The sequence below is a fragment of the Catharus ustulatus genome, chromosome 1 (genome assembly GCF_009819885.2).
Source record: "Catharus ustulatus isolate bCatUst1 chromosome 1, bCatUst1.pri.v2, whole genome shotgun sequence".
Taxonomy (NCBI): domain Eukaryota; kingdom Metazoa; phylum Chordata; class Aves; order Passeriformes; family Turdidae; genus Catharus; species Catharus ustulatus.
The window spans coordinates 105,464,835-105,480,529 of NC_046221.1; positions in this window are offsets into that span (position 1 = coordinate 105,464,835).

The following is a 15,695-nucleotide window of genomic DNA, read 5'->3' on the forward strand; positions in this document are numbered from 1 at the left end:
TCATTTTTAGAACCTATTAAAATTGCAGTTCTAGTCTGTAAAGGAGCTAGCAAAAATAGCATCACAGGAATAAAGTTTAAAAGCGTCTAGTAAATCTGAGCAGGAAATCGAAGTTTGAAAGAGGGACAAAGGGAAGAATCTGTTCTGTTGACAGACTTATTTGTCTTCAGAAATGAATTTGCATGCTTGGTAAAGTATCAGATCTTGTTTATATGTTTTATTTTCATTTCCAAGGACTATTATCCACTCCTTCAACTGATACTCATCACCTGTCACCCTTTAAATGATGTTTTCCTTTCAAAGAGGCTTGCAGCTTTAGAGCAACCGCATGAATGCACAGTGCCTGGCACACAGTCTATCTACCATCAAACTACCATCATCAGTTCCTTCTAGCTCAGACTATCCATCTTGCTACTAGCCACCCAAACTCCATTTTTAGCTGAGATATGTGTCCAGAAGACATAAATGAAAGCATCACAAGTCGAAAAATGGAAATGCTATATTTAAGTCTAGGGATTTATATGGTGCTGCTCAAAGTCATGCAAATTAATGCTTTGTGTTTCATAAAACCTTTTTGCTTAACACACACATGGATACACATCAACCTCCATTGGTCTTGACTTTGGTTTTTCTGAGTCTCAATTGTTCTACCTTCTTTAAGTCCAACACGAAGCCTGGGAAGTTATGATCTATTGAAAGACTTCAATTTTCATGTGGATATCACATTTCTAAGAAGCTGTATATATATAAATCTATCAGTCATTTTGATGCTATAACCATGTGCCTTTTATTAGGACTGAGAGATTGATGCACTTGGAGGATGTCTTGATCAATTTTTGTAAAACAGCTAAACACAAGGAGTTGACAAAATTAAGAGTGTTCTTTGAGTGGAAATAACTAACAGTGTGTCTGTAATTACAGGCAGATTTTCAATCTTCCTGAATTTATCTTGATGAGGAATATCTCTAAGGACAATTTTTAATTTCTTTGGGTGAAAAAAGACTCACCTGAAAAAGAAGTGTTAAGTGGTTTCTCTTGAAAATATTGTCTCAAATGCTTATACTGCATCTCAGTAATGTTTCCCAATAAGGTGTTCTCCTAAATACACTAAACTTCTCCAAAACATCTCCATATCCAATTGCACCTCTCTTAGCTCTCCTGACTGGGCAGGAGAAACTGTCCATTGAAGGAAAATGGCCTTTTCAAGCAGGCAAACAACTCCTAAAAATCAACTTCAGATGGTGCTGGGGTGATATTTATTTTCTACGTAGCATTACAGGTTGTTTCTTCTCCTGCCCCTGTGCTTTCTAGAGCACAGCATTCAGAATAACAAAAAACTAACATCAGTGTTTTCTGACTGAAGACTGTTCACAAGTATGAAAATAGCTGTTCAGTTGGTGCTCCAGTTTTCTGCAGGGAACACAGCTGACAAACCCTGCTGGAACATATCGATTTCTTCAAGGGTGCTCCTGGGCTGTGGGTAACTAACCCACAAAGGAAGCAGTAATTACAAACGATTAGGTTTCACATAGGAAATTATTGAAGAACATGTAAAGTTAAAAGCAGAGTTAGGAGAGGGGTTGCTCAGGTAGCACCCTCAGCGACCTGAAGACTGTTAAAGCCAAATTACCATGACCATTTCACAGGAGAAAGGAAAGCTTTGTCTAACAGGATCCAATTGCACCTTCCACATCAGTGAATTTGACAGAAACACAAAATCATTGCTTCTTCTAATTAGATAAAGGTAGAGATGATGATGGAAAGACTGAGAGAGCTCTGACTGCTCAGCCTGAAGAAGAGAAGGCCTCATGGGGATTTTACCAATGTACATAAATAAAGGGAGAGTGGAAGGATGGTGCCAGGGTCTTTTCAGTGTCATCATCAAAAATTAGCTAGCTTTTTGCATAAATACTAGCCCATAAATACTACGCAAAAATTCTGGCAATATCTTTCTGGATGTCCTAGTGAAAATAGACTTTTTACGTACTACTAGGTTCAACTGAGTACTGTCATATGATTACACAAGACAAATGAAGGAATGTTTAAATAAAGTCTTATCTTTCATAGCAAAATGAGCTCTTAAATCCCATGTGATTTTGTTTGCCTTTGCGCCTCCCATGTATTTCCCACTCTTTCTAAAAATGCAACTGATGTTTAGATCCTCACATGTAAAGTTCTGGTTGCTTCTTTCAGCCTTTTTATTAGAATAACATGGGAAATATTAGTTTATAGAGAATGTTACCAGAAAACTACAATTGAATACACACGTGTATATGGTGATATAAGACAATAACAATTGCGCAAAAGAGAGCTCAAAGACAGAAGCAATCTCTTAGAACATTTGATATCATCTCATGAAATTTTCTGTGGCAGATTAAGCCAACTGCCTCTGGATAGAAACACTGTCTGAACTGAAAGCTGCTTTAAACAGTAGTGATTCATTAACTGCTGATTAATTAACAGTTGACTAAGTTAAGAGGGCCGGAGGCCTTCAAGCTGCCAGTGAGGCTCAATAAATAAGCTGAAATGCAGGGCAAAATTACCTGACTATGGACTTGGTTTGGGCTATGAAATTATTAAAATCTGAGATAGTGAATGCAGATATAAAGTAGGAAAACAAGAACTCAATAATCTAAAACATATAATTCAACTGCCAGTTTTGTTATTGTTGCATCTTCATTTTCACTCCAGAATAAACTCACATTTTATATAGATTTAGAATTAAGGTACTAAACAAAATGTAAGAAATATAACAACTAAATGGGCAGCCTGAAGCAAGCAGGAAGATAGGAACAGCCCTTTTTGCATAAAGGATGTATCAAGGAATGTAGCAAGCAGGAAGATAGGAACAGCCCTTTTTGCATAAAGGATGTATCAAGGAATGTAGCACGGTGGCTAAGGGTAGAATGGTTGCCACCTGGACTACTTCACCAGGTGAGGATAAGACAGTCTTCACTGTCATTTGCTTGCATAAACAAGCGCAGCTTTAGCAGCAAATCAACAACTTTTTCTGTCTCTGCAGAATGTGACTCCCAATGTCATTCATATACTGCTGCACTGAAATACACCACACATGAAGTGTCTGTGCTGCAGATATTTTCTTAATTGTCCTTTATGTCCAACAGCAGGAATGAAAGTTTCAAATTATTCTTCGGCTTTAGTGCTTTCTCTCCAGGTCACTGTCTTTTGAGATAGTACTTTAAAAACACCATATTATGTTATATTTCTGTATGACTGCTACTATCTCATTGTATTTCTTGACCAAACCCCCCTTTCTTACATTCAACATGCATCAAACATAATAAAAAATCAGGTGTCAGATTCAAGGAGTTGTTACAGCAGCACTTATACTTGAACTTGTTATGTGTGATACATACCAAGTGCAGGGAGAACAGACTTGCTGCATAGTAATTTTTAGATGATTCCTTAAAAAAATCTTGTTCATGTGGCCCAAATACGCTCATGATAAAATAGATGTCTAAGAACACATTAGCAGAGTGTCGGGATATTGCATTTAAAATGTCATTGTCTTCAATCACTTTAAAAAAATGTTTAGGCATTCTAAATAACAGGCCTGACTAATGATGGCATCAAAAGTGGTTTCTGCATTTTCTGCTCAGAAAGCTGACTTCTTACAAGACTGCCAGCTAAAATATATTTCAAACAAGCAATGGGTCCAACTGCACATCTTAGAGGAAAGCTTTATTGTGGGTGTGCCAGACTTTCTGCAATCATTAATTTGTTTTTGCTTGGTAGAAGGGTAGAATTCATAAGAAATGGGGTGGAGACAGGGAGTTTTATGAATAACTAATCTATGAAGTGGGTATTTGGCCTTTTTTATTTAAAGGCAACTAACTGCAAATTCCTTTTCAAAAAGCACAAAGCCCTAGTTGATCTCAAATTTTTATTACAAATGTTTCCAGAGTTTTAGACTCTACCATCCTGGATCATTCAACATCTTTTACCAAGGTGGACAGGAAGTTAATGAAGACACTCAAAGTCTATCACAATATATGGATAATAAATGAGATATTTTCTGTTGCTACCCTTTGTCAACTTTGCATTGGGAAGAGAAATTCATTATGGAGGGACAATTTCAGTTTTTCTCTTAGCAGCAAATTTTGTGTAAGATCACAGTCTATGGCATTCAAAATCCAATCTCCAGTTGCATCTCTTGAAATTCAACCAGATTATGTCACTGCATGGCCCTTGCCTTTATTTTAACATACAAGGATTACTATAAATTTTCTTAGTATATATAGTCCCATAGCAACTTTTACTTCAAACTTTTTTTATTGCATATTTTAAGTGTCAATTTTTTGCTCTTTAAGTTTATTCATATTTCCCTTACCAGACTTTACTTCCAGTTTGCTCTGTGACACTCTGTTTTAAAGATAGGTATTTGTAAAAGCTCTTTCATTCTACTGATCGGTGATTCTGGCTTTTTCTGGTCCTGGTAAAGTCTATTGCTATATATGGCATAAATATTTTGTGTCTTTCAAAGATGGAGTCTTGAAATCATGTCCACATTTCTAGATTTAGGCAAGGCATTTCAGGATCACCACAGGATATTGAGTCACTGACAATAAAATGTCTACTGAAATCCAGTGGATATCGAGATTATAACATTTGATGTCACAAGACGTTACATCTATCTGACCCAAAAGTAAAATCAAAAGGAAAGTATATTGATTATAGAACAGGCCTGTAGAAAAGGTCAATACTTACCAGTTTTAACCTTCATGCATTTCTAATTGCACTCCTTCTTTCTTTCCATTGAGCATTGTTTCAATTCTTTGAAACAGCTTAAGGGAAATAAGGTGTCTATACAAACTATATAAATGAAGAGTACCTTAAAAAATATCACTTATACTTCATATTGTTAGGCTGTCAATCATGTCAAGTTTCCTGAATTAGTCATGTAACAAATGTGATCATGAGTACCATACCATACGGTTTAATTATTCTTTGGCTCTTGTTGGCAATATTTGTTCCAGCAGTTGCAACAGAGGTCAGGACAGTGACAAACAGGACAGTGGAAACCTGCACATAAATGGACTAAGACTTTACAAGGATCTTTCAAGCATGAAATAGTATTTGAGACAGAAAACTAAATATTTTCTGCGGGGGACATGTTCCTTCATACTGAAATAGGAACTGTCATGTCATGAAATAAAGTCTATAAATATTCCCTTTTTTGCATATTTTCAGAGTGGAAAATAAGTTCCAGGACAGTCCCTCCTGTGATTTCTCCTTCCTTATGTGTTGCCAGTAGGCAGAGTGGAATACTTGACTGCTGAGTTGCATTATGTACCATAAAATTGTCATGTTGTCAGAAAAGAGTTGCAGATATTCAAGTCTTGGTCTGTGCTTTATGTATTATAATATAATTGTACTTGAGCATAGGAAGTTGGTATGTCAATGGAAGATAAGAAGACCTGAGGTAAGTATAAAACCATTTGTATTAACTCACAGAAATTATGTAGAAGTACCATAAGTACAGAAGAGTTGTGAAGAAAACATGTTGTTCTGTGTGATTTAAGTTCCATAAACTAAATCAATATTATGAGGACAAGCCTTGAGGAAGCACCAAAGGATTCAATTTTGCAACATGAATGCTAGCCAGCATTTGATATAAATTTGGTAGGAATAGCTCCTGTATTAGTTAATATATCCAAGTTAGGGAGCTCTGAACCTCTAACACAACCATCATGAATTATACAAAAGTGTAAAAATTTTAAAATAATGTGCTTTTCGTCTTTCAATACTAATGCCTATTTAAAGTTCCTTAAGGACTCAGAAACATAAGGAGCTTTTAGCCTGTTGGTTACAGAAAAAAGTCACCAGAGACATTAATATCACATGACAAAGCTATCTAGTTTATTTAGTTCTAAACCTAGAATAAGTCTCATAGCAATCCAATCAGAGTTACATTTGGGTAAGCATCCTAAGCTGTTCTTTCTCAGAAATTTGCTGCAGTCTTTGAGCTATAGCATTCACCTGCCCAAACATATGATAGTTGCATTGGGAGGGAAAAATAAAAGGAAAAAGCTGAAAAGATATGAGGATCGAACTCTCAGAAGTTATTCTTGCAGAAGCCTAGTGCATACTGGTATGTTAACATGAGGAAGGTTTTTCTTGCTGAAATAAGTCTGAGGCTAATGGAATAAGAATCAATCTCTGAGAGAACAAGGGTGTCATCTTTCCCAAGTACTTACTTCAAGGTAAATAATTTTTAAAAAAAATACAACAGAAGCAGTAGTCCACATCTAAAAGAACTGGAATAAAATCTCAGTTGTGTGGAAGCCAAAGTTGAAGATCCTGCTGGCTTCACTGGAACCACCATTTAATCCATGGAGTATTTCAGAACATTCTCTTTGCTCCATTTAGAGCTAATGCTCACAGGGTGCTGACACCAGCCGAAGATGTGCACATATAATTTGCATCATCTTAAGAAGGAGCAGTGTGGATATCTGAGATGTCAGTGTAGGTCTCTATGTGTGGGATTAAAAAGAAAAGCTTGGGTTACAACCCTGAGCCTGAGAGATTTTCTTTGATTTGCTTTCCCATTCATGAGCTGATGAAATCTACCACAGCCAACATGGGAAATTTCATGAGCTTCTTTGCAGGCAAAATGTATTTTGCTATATTTAATGTCATTCCCAGCTGCAACATAAAATTGGTGATAACACAACCTGGAAAGAGAACTTAGCAAATGTAATAACGGATTCCTTTCTGTGGAGACTGCTCTCTTATTTCTTTCCCATAAAACACAATTCTCAATTCATTATTGGAGGGGGGAAAATTATATAATAGTTATGTTATGTTATATAGTAAGTGTTTATTTGGTTAATTTATTTTAAAATAAAATTAATAATTTATAACCAGTACATACTCATTTTTCCTAAACTTGTGTGAATAATCAGGAGGCAATTTAAAAAGAGTGCTCTTTGGTGATATACATTCTTGTATGTACAATAATTGTCATTTCAGTTTAAAAATGATAAATAATTCAAACATTTTCTCACTGAGGTCATGTAGTCGTTTTATGTGTCAGTGAGACGGGAGTTTTATTTTGTGACTGTGTCTCTAAAAGAAGGATGAACCTAAAAAACTTAATACATTCAATTTGTGTTATTCATCCTCAACCCTGAAAAAAAAAAAGGAGGAAAAAACCCCAACAAATATAAGGAAAATGTACTAAATATGTCCTCATGAAACAAATATAAAAAAGACTCCTGAAATTATAATGTTGGTATTTGTTTTTCAAGTAAGTTACAAGTTTGAGGGAATTGCCCTTTGCATATGAGAGGTAATATAAAGTTTATAATACAATTTTAAGATGATCACAGCTGACCATAATCTGTATTCTCTCTTTTAGATAAAGAAGAAAATGAAAATTACAGTAATTTCACAACCATAAGGCGCACCGGACTATAAGGCGCACCCGCCGGGAGTTGGCAAAATTCGCAACTTTGTAGATCAGATAAGGCGCACCGGACTATAGGGCGCACTTTTTTTTTGCAGCGAGGCTCCGCCCCCAGCTCCCTCCGTGCGGTTGCTGGCCGAGGCCCCGCCTCAACCTGGCAGTCATTGGCCCCCGGGCCCGCCTGTACCTGGCAGGGGCGGTGCCGCGGGGCCCCAGGCCTGCCTGCATCCGGCGGGGCCGGGGCATGGCCGCCACCCCTCCGTGCTGCCTCTCCGGGGCCGGGCTACGGCCGCTGCCCCTCCGTGCTGCCTCTCCGGGGCCGGGCTACGGCCGCTGCCCCTCCGTGCTGCCTCTCCGGGGCCGGGCTATGGCCGCCGCCCCTCCGTGCTGCCTCTCCGGGGCCGGGCTATGGCCGCCGCCCCTCCATGCTGCCTATCCGGGGCCGGGCTATGGCCGCCGCCCCTCCGTGCTGCCTGCACGGGGCCAGGGGGTGCCTGTGGAGGGGCGGCTCCGCCTGCACGGGGCTGGGGGGGTGCCTCTGGAGGGACGGCTCCGCCTGCACGGGGCCGGGGCGTGCCTGTGTAGGGGCGGCTCCGCCTCCACGGGGCCGGTGGGTGCCTGTGGAGGGGCGGCTCCACCTCCATGGGGCCGGTGGGTGCCTGTGCAGGGGTGGTTCCACCTCCACGAGGCCGGTGGGTGCCTGTGGAGGGGCGGCTCCGCTTCCACGGGGCCAGGGGGTGCCTGTGGAGGGGCGGCTCCACCTCCACGAGGCCGGGGGGTGCTTGTGGAGGGGCCGTCCTGCTTGCACGGGGCCGGGGGGTGCCTCTAGAGGGGCCGTCCCGCTTGCACGGGGCTAGGGGGTGCCTCTGGAGGGACGGCTCCGCCTCCACGGGGCCGGTGGGTGCCTGTGGAGGGGCGGCTCCGCCTCCACGGGGCTGGAGGGTGCCTGTGGAGGGGCGGCTCCGCTTGCACGGGGCCGGGGGGTGCCTGTGGAGGGGCAGCTCCACCTCCATGGGGCCGGGGGGGTGCCTGTGGAGGGGTGGCTCCACCTCCACGGGGCCGGGGGGTGCCTCTGGATGGGCGGCTTCGCCTGCACGGGGCCGGGGGGTGCTTCTAGAGGGGCCATCCCGCCTGCACGGGGCCGGGGTGTGCCTCTGGAGGGACGGCTCCGCCTCCACAGGGCCGGGGCGTGCCTGTGTAGGGGCAGCTCCGCCTGCACGGGGCCGGGGTGTGCCTCTGGAGGGACGGCTCCGCCTCCACAGGGCCGGGGCGTGCCTGTGTAGGGGCGGCTCCGCCTGCACGGGGCCTGGGCGTGCCTCTGGAGGGGCGGCTCCGCCTCCACAGGGCCGGGGCGTGCCTCTGGAGGGGCGGCTCCGCCTGCACAGGGCCGGGGCTTGCCCACCCCTGCTCCGCCCCACCTCCACCTGGCAGCCATGGCCCTGCCGGCTCCCGCCGTGGCTCGCAGCTTGCACTTCCGGGTAGGCAATTTTTTTGAACTTTGTCCATCAGATAAGGCGCACCGGACTATAAGGCGCACTTCCGGGTTCCAGGGAAAATTTTAGTCAAAAGGGTGCGCCTTATAGTCGTGAAATTACTGTAGTTGTTCTGTAAAAGGTCTATTGTCAGGTTATTAAGCAGTCACAACCTGATAGCTGATTGATAAAGGTAACTATTAAACTATTTTGACCTCAACTACTTCAGTGGAAGAATGAGCTGCAGTTCATGGTATTTGCATATGGGATAAGTTGGAATAAGTCTTTGCACATAAAATGAGTTATAGTAAGGAAAGCGATACATGTTTTAAAAACTGTAGGGATACATTTATATCTGGAAGAACTAAATGATGAATGGTGATGGTCAACTTCAGGTCCCTAATTTTTTTTTTTTTTTTTTTAAAAAGGCTGGCCTTTTGGAGGTTTTGGGTAGAATATACAGATATGACATATTTTTATGTGTGTATGTGTGTCTCTTGCTCTTTCTCTCTATGGTAACATCTGAACCTCTGTAAACCAATCTTTGAATGCTATTTGCTGAGCTGACATCGAAGCTTGTTTGAATGTTGAAACATTTTATTTATTTTTTAACCAGAGGAAATACCTTTTTTCCCCCAACAACTAGAATACCTCCCATTCTGAGTACCTCACCAGCCACTTCTTACCTTTTTGTGGCATTTGGGAACTCTATCCTAAAGTTTTCTCTTGTGGCACATTCACTCTATCCTACCTGTGTTATATGTCTTGCCTGCACAGAAGAAACCTTGATGGAACCGAACAGATAAATAGTACACTATAACAAGAGGACCTTTGGGTACTGTAGTTTACACAGGTTCATGAAATGAAGCAAACTAAACCACCAAGAGCATGTTCAGAATCTTGTAATTATTATAAGAGAAAAACAGCTTGTAGAACAACCAGAACTTCTCTGCCAATTTTTTTTTACAATGTTTGTACACAATACAATGCAATGTTGCATGTATTTTAGGAAGTATATATAAATTTCTGGGTTAATTATCCAACAATTTGATGGTTTATCATCTTATGGTACATCAGGTGCAAGGACAGTAAGTTGAATGCTTGTGGGCTATTAATGAAGCAAAGTTTGAATTAGGTTTAGCTAAGGAACTGTTTTTCCCAGTCTTTTACTGTACCTATGACTTCACATACAGGCAATGATTTACAATTTAAGCATCATAGTTTTCAAAATACCTACTTTTAGAAAAGAGAAAACAGGGAAATAACATATGAGTATCACGGAAAGATGAGTGGAAATCAGTACACAAAACAAACAAAAAAAGTATTCATTTTGCTTTAGTTTAATTTTGTTTTTGTCTCGATTTAGTTTTTTTAAAACTAGAATTTTAAAGCAAAAATTTTTGCTTTTATTCACTATTTTCCACTTCAGGGCCTATAACATGTGGATTCAATTGTCCAGTTCTTCACAAATGAAGAATCTGAGGTTCTGGAAAAATTTTATTTTGTATCAGGGTTAGAGAAAAAGTTTGCAGGAAAGCCTGTTAAAGTATAACACATGGAATAAGATGAGCACTTAGTAACATGCACAAAATTTATTTATGTGTTTCAGTACAAGTGGAAGAAGGATTGAAGAAGATACTGTGCTGCTCAGATAATTGGGCCAAAGTCCAATTAATCAATGCAGACAATCGAATATGCAAATACACATTGGAAATAAAGCCTTAAGCACAAACCCGCCTATCAGCCTTATTTAACATCCTACATAGTTCACATAGGGCAATATCCTAAAGTCTTTATCTAGAAGAATTGTCGTTGCCTAGAAGTCAACAAGATTTTTGCCAATTTTTTCAGTAGGGAATAATGTCTTTGGCAGATTTGAAATGTATCTGTCTACTGCAGAGAGTCTATAAAGATGCTTCATTACTTACAAATGTTTCTTTTTTCCATATATTCTTTTTTATGGAATATATTTATCTCTGATAAATGCTATATCTTCCTTTGCTGCCATGTGCTATGCATGAAGCATAAAAAAAAAACAAAGGCAACCCAAACCTGAAAGCAGAACATACAAAAGTAAAGAAACCTCTGCTCTGTAACCTTGTTTCATTAAGCCAAAAGAAAACTTGAGGTGAAGGATTCTTTCAATTCTCAAAAGATCAACTCAGCATACCTATTTCAGTCTAAACCAGGAATGTCAGAGAGGTAAGACTTTAAACAGTGATTTATTCTTTCCTTTGACAGTGGAGGTACAAGGCTATATTGGGAAATAAAAAATACTTGTGAGGTTTTGAGGGTTGCACTGCATGACACTTTGTTTACAGGGAGCAGGAAAGAGCACAATTTTTCCAAGCTCTAGATTTGATAGAAAGCCTTTAAAATATATGATTACATTTTTCTGACTTGTTCTGTGTATGTTTTTTAATACATTTGCATTTCCTACTGATTTATGCACATTAGTGCAATATCTTTAGTGTACTGGTTGTTGGAGACCATCTGCTTATTTAAAATTTGTATCTGCTAAATGCAACCTTTAAACACATGTTGAAAGGGCCTGTAGTCTCACAGGTTTTACACATCTTTTGAGTTTGTACCCTCCTAATTTTTTTTCACTATTACTGAGGGCCTGTAAGACCAAGATGAATGTACAACCTGCTCCTAGTCACCTCTACTAGCATGTTCAGTGACATTACAGAAAAAGGTAACTAGATGAATGTATAAATCCAAAATGTGGAAAAATTATTTAACCTACATAACATATGCAATGGAACTGATATTTAAAAGACAGTTTATGAGTTTCCTTATCTAAGTACAAACTGGCACATTGAAGTTGAAGACACTCTATCAATCTATCTTGTACAAACTTGGGATTCTGTGGCTGCCCTTGTGCAGTATTTCTCATTTGTACTACTGAAAATCCAGGTTGATTTCCTGGATGGTTGAAAAGGCGAGGAACTGTATCTCTGCTTAGGCTCCATGATTTATGGATGATATGCTAGCTCTTTTTCTGTCCACCAACCTAACGTCACAGCAGCTTACAAGCTGCAGTGTCACTAAGACAGTTGTTATTACTCTTTTTTAAGCCCAGCAGTTGCACTTGCTCTCAATTCTTTAAAACAGTCAACTCTGACAGTAACTATGATGTATACTTTCCCTTTGTACAGGAGACAGAATTCTGCGGCACTGTTCATCTATCTGCTTCCCTTGTAGGCTTTTCACCTACTGCTGTAATTTATTTTTCAGAAGAATACCCCTTGAGAGTAAACACAGATATAGGAATATTGTATTGTATATGTGCACTTCTATGTGTGCCCAGTTTTCTCTTCACACAACTTTGCTCTGTGCCTGGGGGTTTTTCCTCTATTTATTGCATATATCTTTCTTCCATCACACTGCATTCTATAGGTAAGCCTAATCCAGACACTTTTTAATGACACTCCATTCTGACACTTTAAGACACTGTGTAGATTGCCAAATTAAAAGGTAAAGGTTTCAAAAATCCTCATTATCAAGGATATTATATAATCTGATTTTGCCAATCTTTCTTACTGTTCTGTTTAAACTCTAAGTATATATGAGTTAAAACATCTTCTAGACTTTTGTAGCTTTGTTACAGCATTATTTGTATTGTGACAGTTTCTGAAGGGTGAAAATTTTCAGTCATAATTTTGACTCTTTTGGTGTTTTTATGAACTGAAAACTTTTGTGTGTAACACTATCAGAAACTAGTAATGGAGAATAGAGGTTGATCTAAGTAAGATCAGAATTATTCAATTTGCATTTGAATGTTTATGTTTCTTGCCACTACACACAACAAATCTTTTGCAGTAATTTTGCCATATTAAGGTGTTGAACAGAGAAAAAACTGATTATCACAGCTGGAAAGCATCCAGGGAAAAGAATAGGCTCTGTTCCCTCTATCTCACCTTATCCTGGAGAGCAGGAAGGCATTGCTGATGGAGAGGCAGAAGACCCTTCCTTTCCCTTTCTCCTCTAAGTCAATTGCAGACCTTTGTAGCAGGACTGCCAATTGCTCAGTAAACCAGGGTGGAAAAGTCCTGCATTTCTGTGGGATATTCTGTCTTGAACTTCTCTGTGATTTTTTAGATACTATTTCTCTCTCATTTTGAATTTCAGCTTCAATTTCCTCATTTAGTTTTTCAAAGTCATGGTTGTTAGTCTTGGTAAACTCTCACCAACCTGCTCACTCACTCTCTTTCCATGACAGGACAAAATGAGAAGAAGAAAGCTTACGGGTCAAGACAGGACGAGCACTTGCCAATTGCTACTGTGAGTGAAACTGAGTTGATGTAAGGCAAATTAGCATTAATTTATATTCAATTAAACCAGATGCAGATAGTGAGAAATGAAGACAAACATTTAAGTCTCTCCTCCTGCTTCTCCCAGGTTCAAGTGCACTCTTCCATTCCTGTGTCTGCCCCAGCAGCGCAAAGAGGATGAGGGCAGGAGGCTCTTTGGTCAGCATGTAATTGTTGCTGCTCTATCTGCTCCTTCTTCCTTCCATACCTTCCCTCTTCTCCAGCATGACCTCCTCAGGGATTGCAGTTCTTTCAAGGAAAGCCCATCTTGTCTGGAATAACCCTGTCCAAGGGCTGCAATGGGGATATCTGCTATGGAACCTGGAGCACCAGCTGCTCATCCTCCTTCTCTGACTTTCATGTTCACACTGCTGTTTCTCACTGGTTTCATCCCTTCTCCTCTGAGTCAGTGGCATCCTTTGCCTTCCCTTAGGTACTTTTTCTCAGTCACCACCACCTTGGCTGCAAGGCCCAGCCATGCCCTGCCCTGGGTCTTCTGGAAACAGCTGCAGTTGATCATGTTCAGTACAGGGCAGCTCTGGTCTCTCCTCTCAGAGGGCGCCCTGCCCCTGGGCAGCTGCAATCTGTACTCATCTGCTCTCCTGGAATATCTTCATAATCTGTTTGATATACAAGCATACTGCATAAATTAAAAAGTAGAAAGCCTACATGTAAACAATTTTAAATCCAAAACCAGAAACACCAAGAAAGCAAGAATTCATGTCTGCAATGTAAGTGCCAGGCTGTATGTAGATCCCAGCCCCACCAGAGTCCCTGTAAGATGCAAACTAAGTGGACACCAGCTGCTTTACACCCAAGCTGTGAATTGGTTGCTTGGGGATGGAAACTGAGAGAGCTGGGATGCACCAGGCCCTGTTACCAGGTGATGTGGGAGAGAGCTTCAGTGTGCATAAGTCCGTGCTCCCCATCCTCTCTTGCAAGGCAGAATATCTTTCTTTTAAAAGCAGGCAGCAACTACATAACTATCGTAGGCTTTCCAGCACTGAAGAAGAATGTATTTTGACTTTCAGACTTAAGTTCCACTTCTGAAAGGGTTTTTTTTTTACTAATTCATGGTATTTTTTAACTTTTCACATATTTATCTAGGACAGTTTATAGTTCTTGAGCCAGTGGGAAAATTTAGGAGCAGAGTAAAATGGTGAGATAACACAAAGGGAAGAAGAGATAAGAATGCAGTACATGGCAGGACATCTCATCCCACTGGAAGTCTTGACAAAACCACAGCCCTCTCTGTGTCTGGAAACTGCTAGGTAGACATCTCTGCTCTCCACAGAAGACACCTCCTTTCTCTCTCTGCTCTCTTTCCTGTGGCCCACAAGCGCTGCTCCAAGTTAAGAAGCCACTGCTGTCCATCCCAACACTTTCTATGACCTTCTTCAGTGTTAGCTGTACTAAAAATGTAATTCTGCCCACAAATGAGTACTTCGCAGGATACAATTTAGCAAAGAAATCGGGACATGTCTATCATTTAAGAAGTGCTCTTACCTAGGTTACAACATGTATAGACTTTGAAACTCCTAACAGCTTTCAATTTATAAATTTTTTTAGAGATTATGCAGAAATTTTCACCTTTCCCACGATTGTATATAAAAACAAATACATTTTTTTCTTCAATAACTTCTCTTTTATAATGTTGCTTTTTTCTTATTTTAAATTACAGTCTCCTGAATATTTTTGCTGAAATCATTTTTGAGACACAGCTGAGTTTCAGTCAGCCTTGCAACTCTTTCATTTTGGTCATGACAAAGTATTAGTTTCCGGTGGAACAGACTCTGATACTCTCAGGTTTCTTTTTGACCTTTGAAGTGAAAACCCCACCTTTTTCTCATTTGTTTGGGTGCTCTTACCTCATAAGCAATTCTGGCTTTTCAAAGTAAATTAATGTTTAGTTACTGCTTTAGTTTTTACTCACATTCTCAGCAGTTTTCTCATAGCATAGAGCTCTACATCACAGTAAAGCACTCACTCTCATTTTGTTTATAACTCTGTGCTAAACTGTATGCTATTTGAATGGGGAAAACTTTTCTTAGTTTTCCTGCAAAATATCACAGAAACATTAATACATTGGGTTTATATGGAGTTTTTCAGCTTGTCACCCTCTAAAAAAATAATTTGGGTGTTTGTAAAGACAGCATGATTCACAGAGAATGGCTTTTAAAGTCCATGAAATTCTTTAAATAGCTTAAAGATCTCCTACAGTTCTTGTTGTATTTGTGAACTGTACGATACATCACGTTCATTTCGACCAAATTTATGTTGTTGTTTTAGTCAACAGACACACAGGGCATAAAAACTAATAGCAATTTTTTCTGTCTAATATGCTTTACATGAAGACATTGCTTTAAATTGTCTACATGTACCTTATTATGATCTGAGCTTTCTAATTCATGGTGGAATTACAAATAAAACCAGCAGGAATCATAAACAGAAAGAAATGTCTGTTTTGTGTATTTGTGA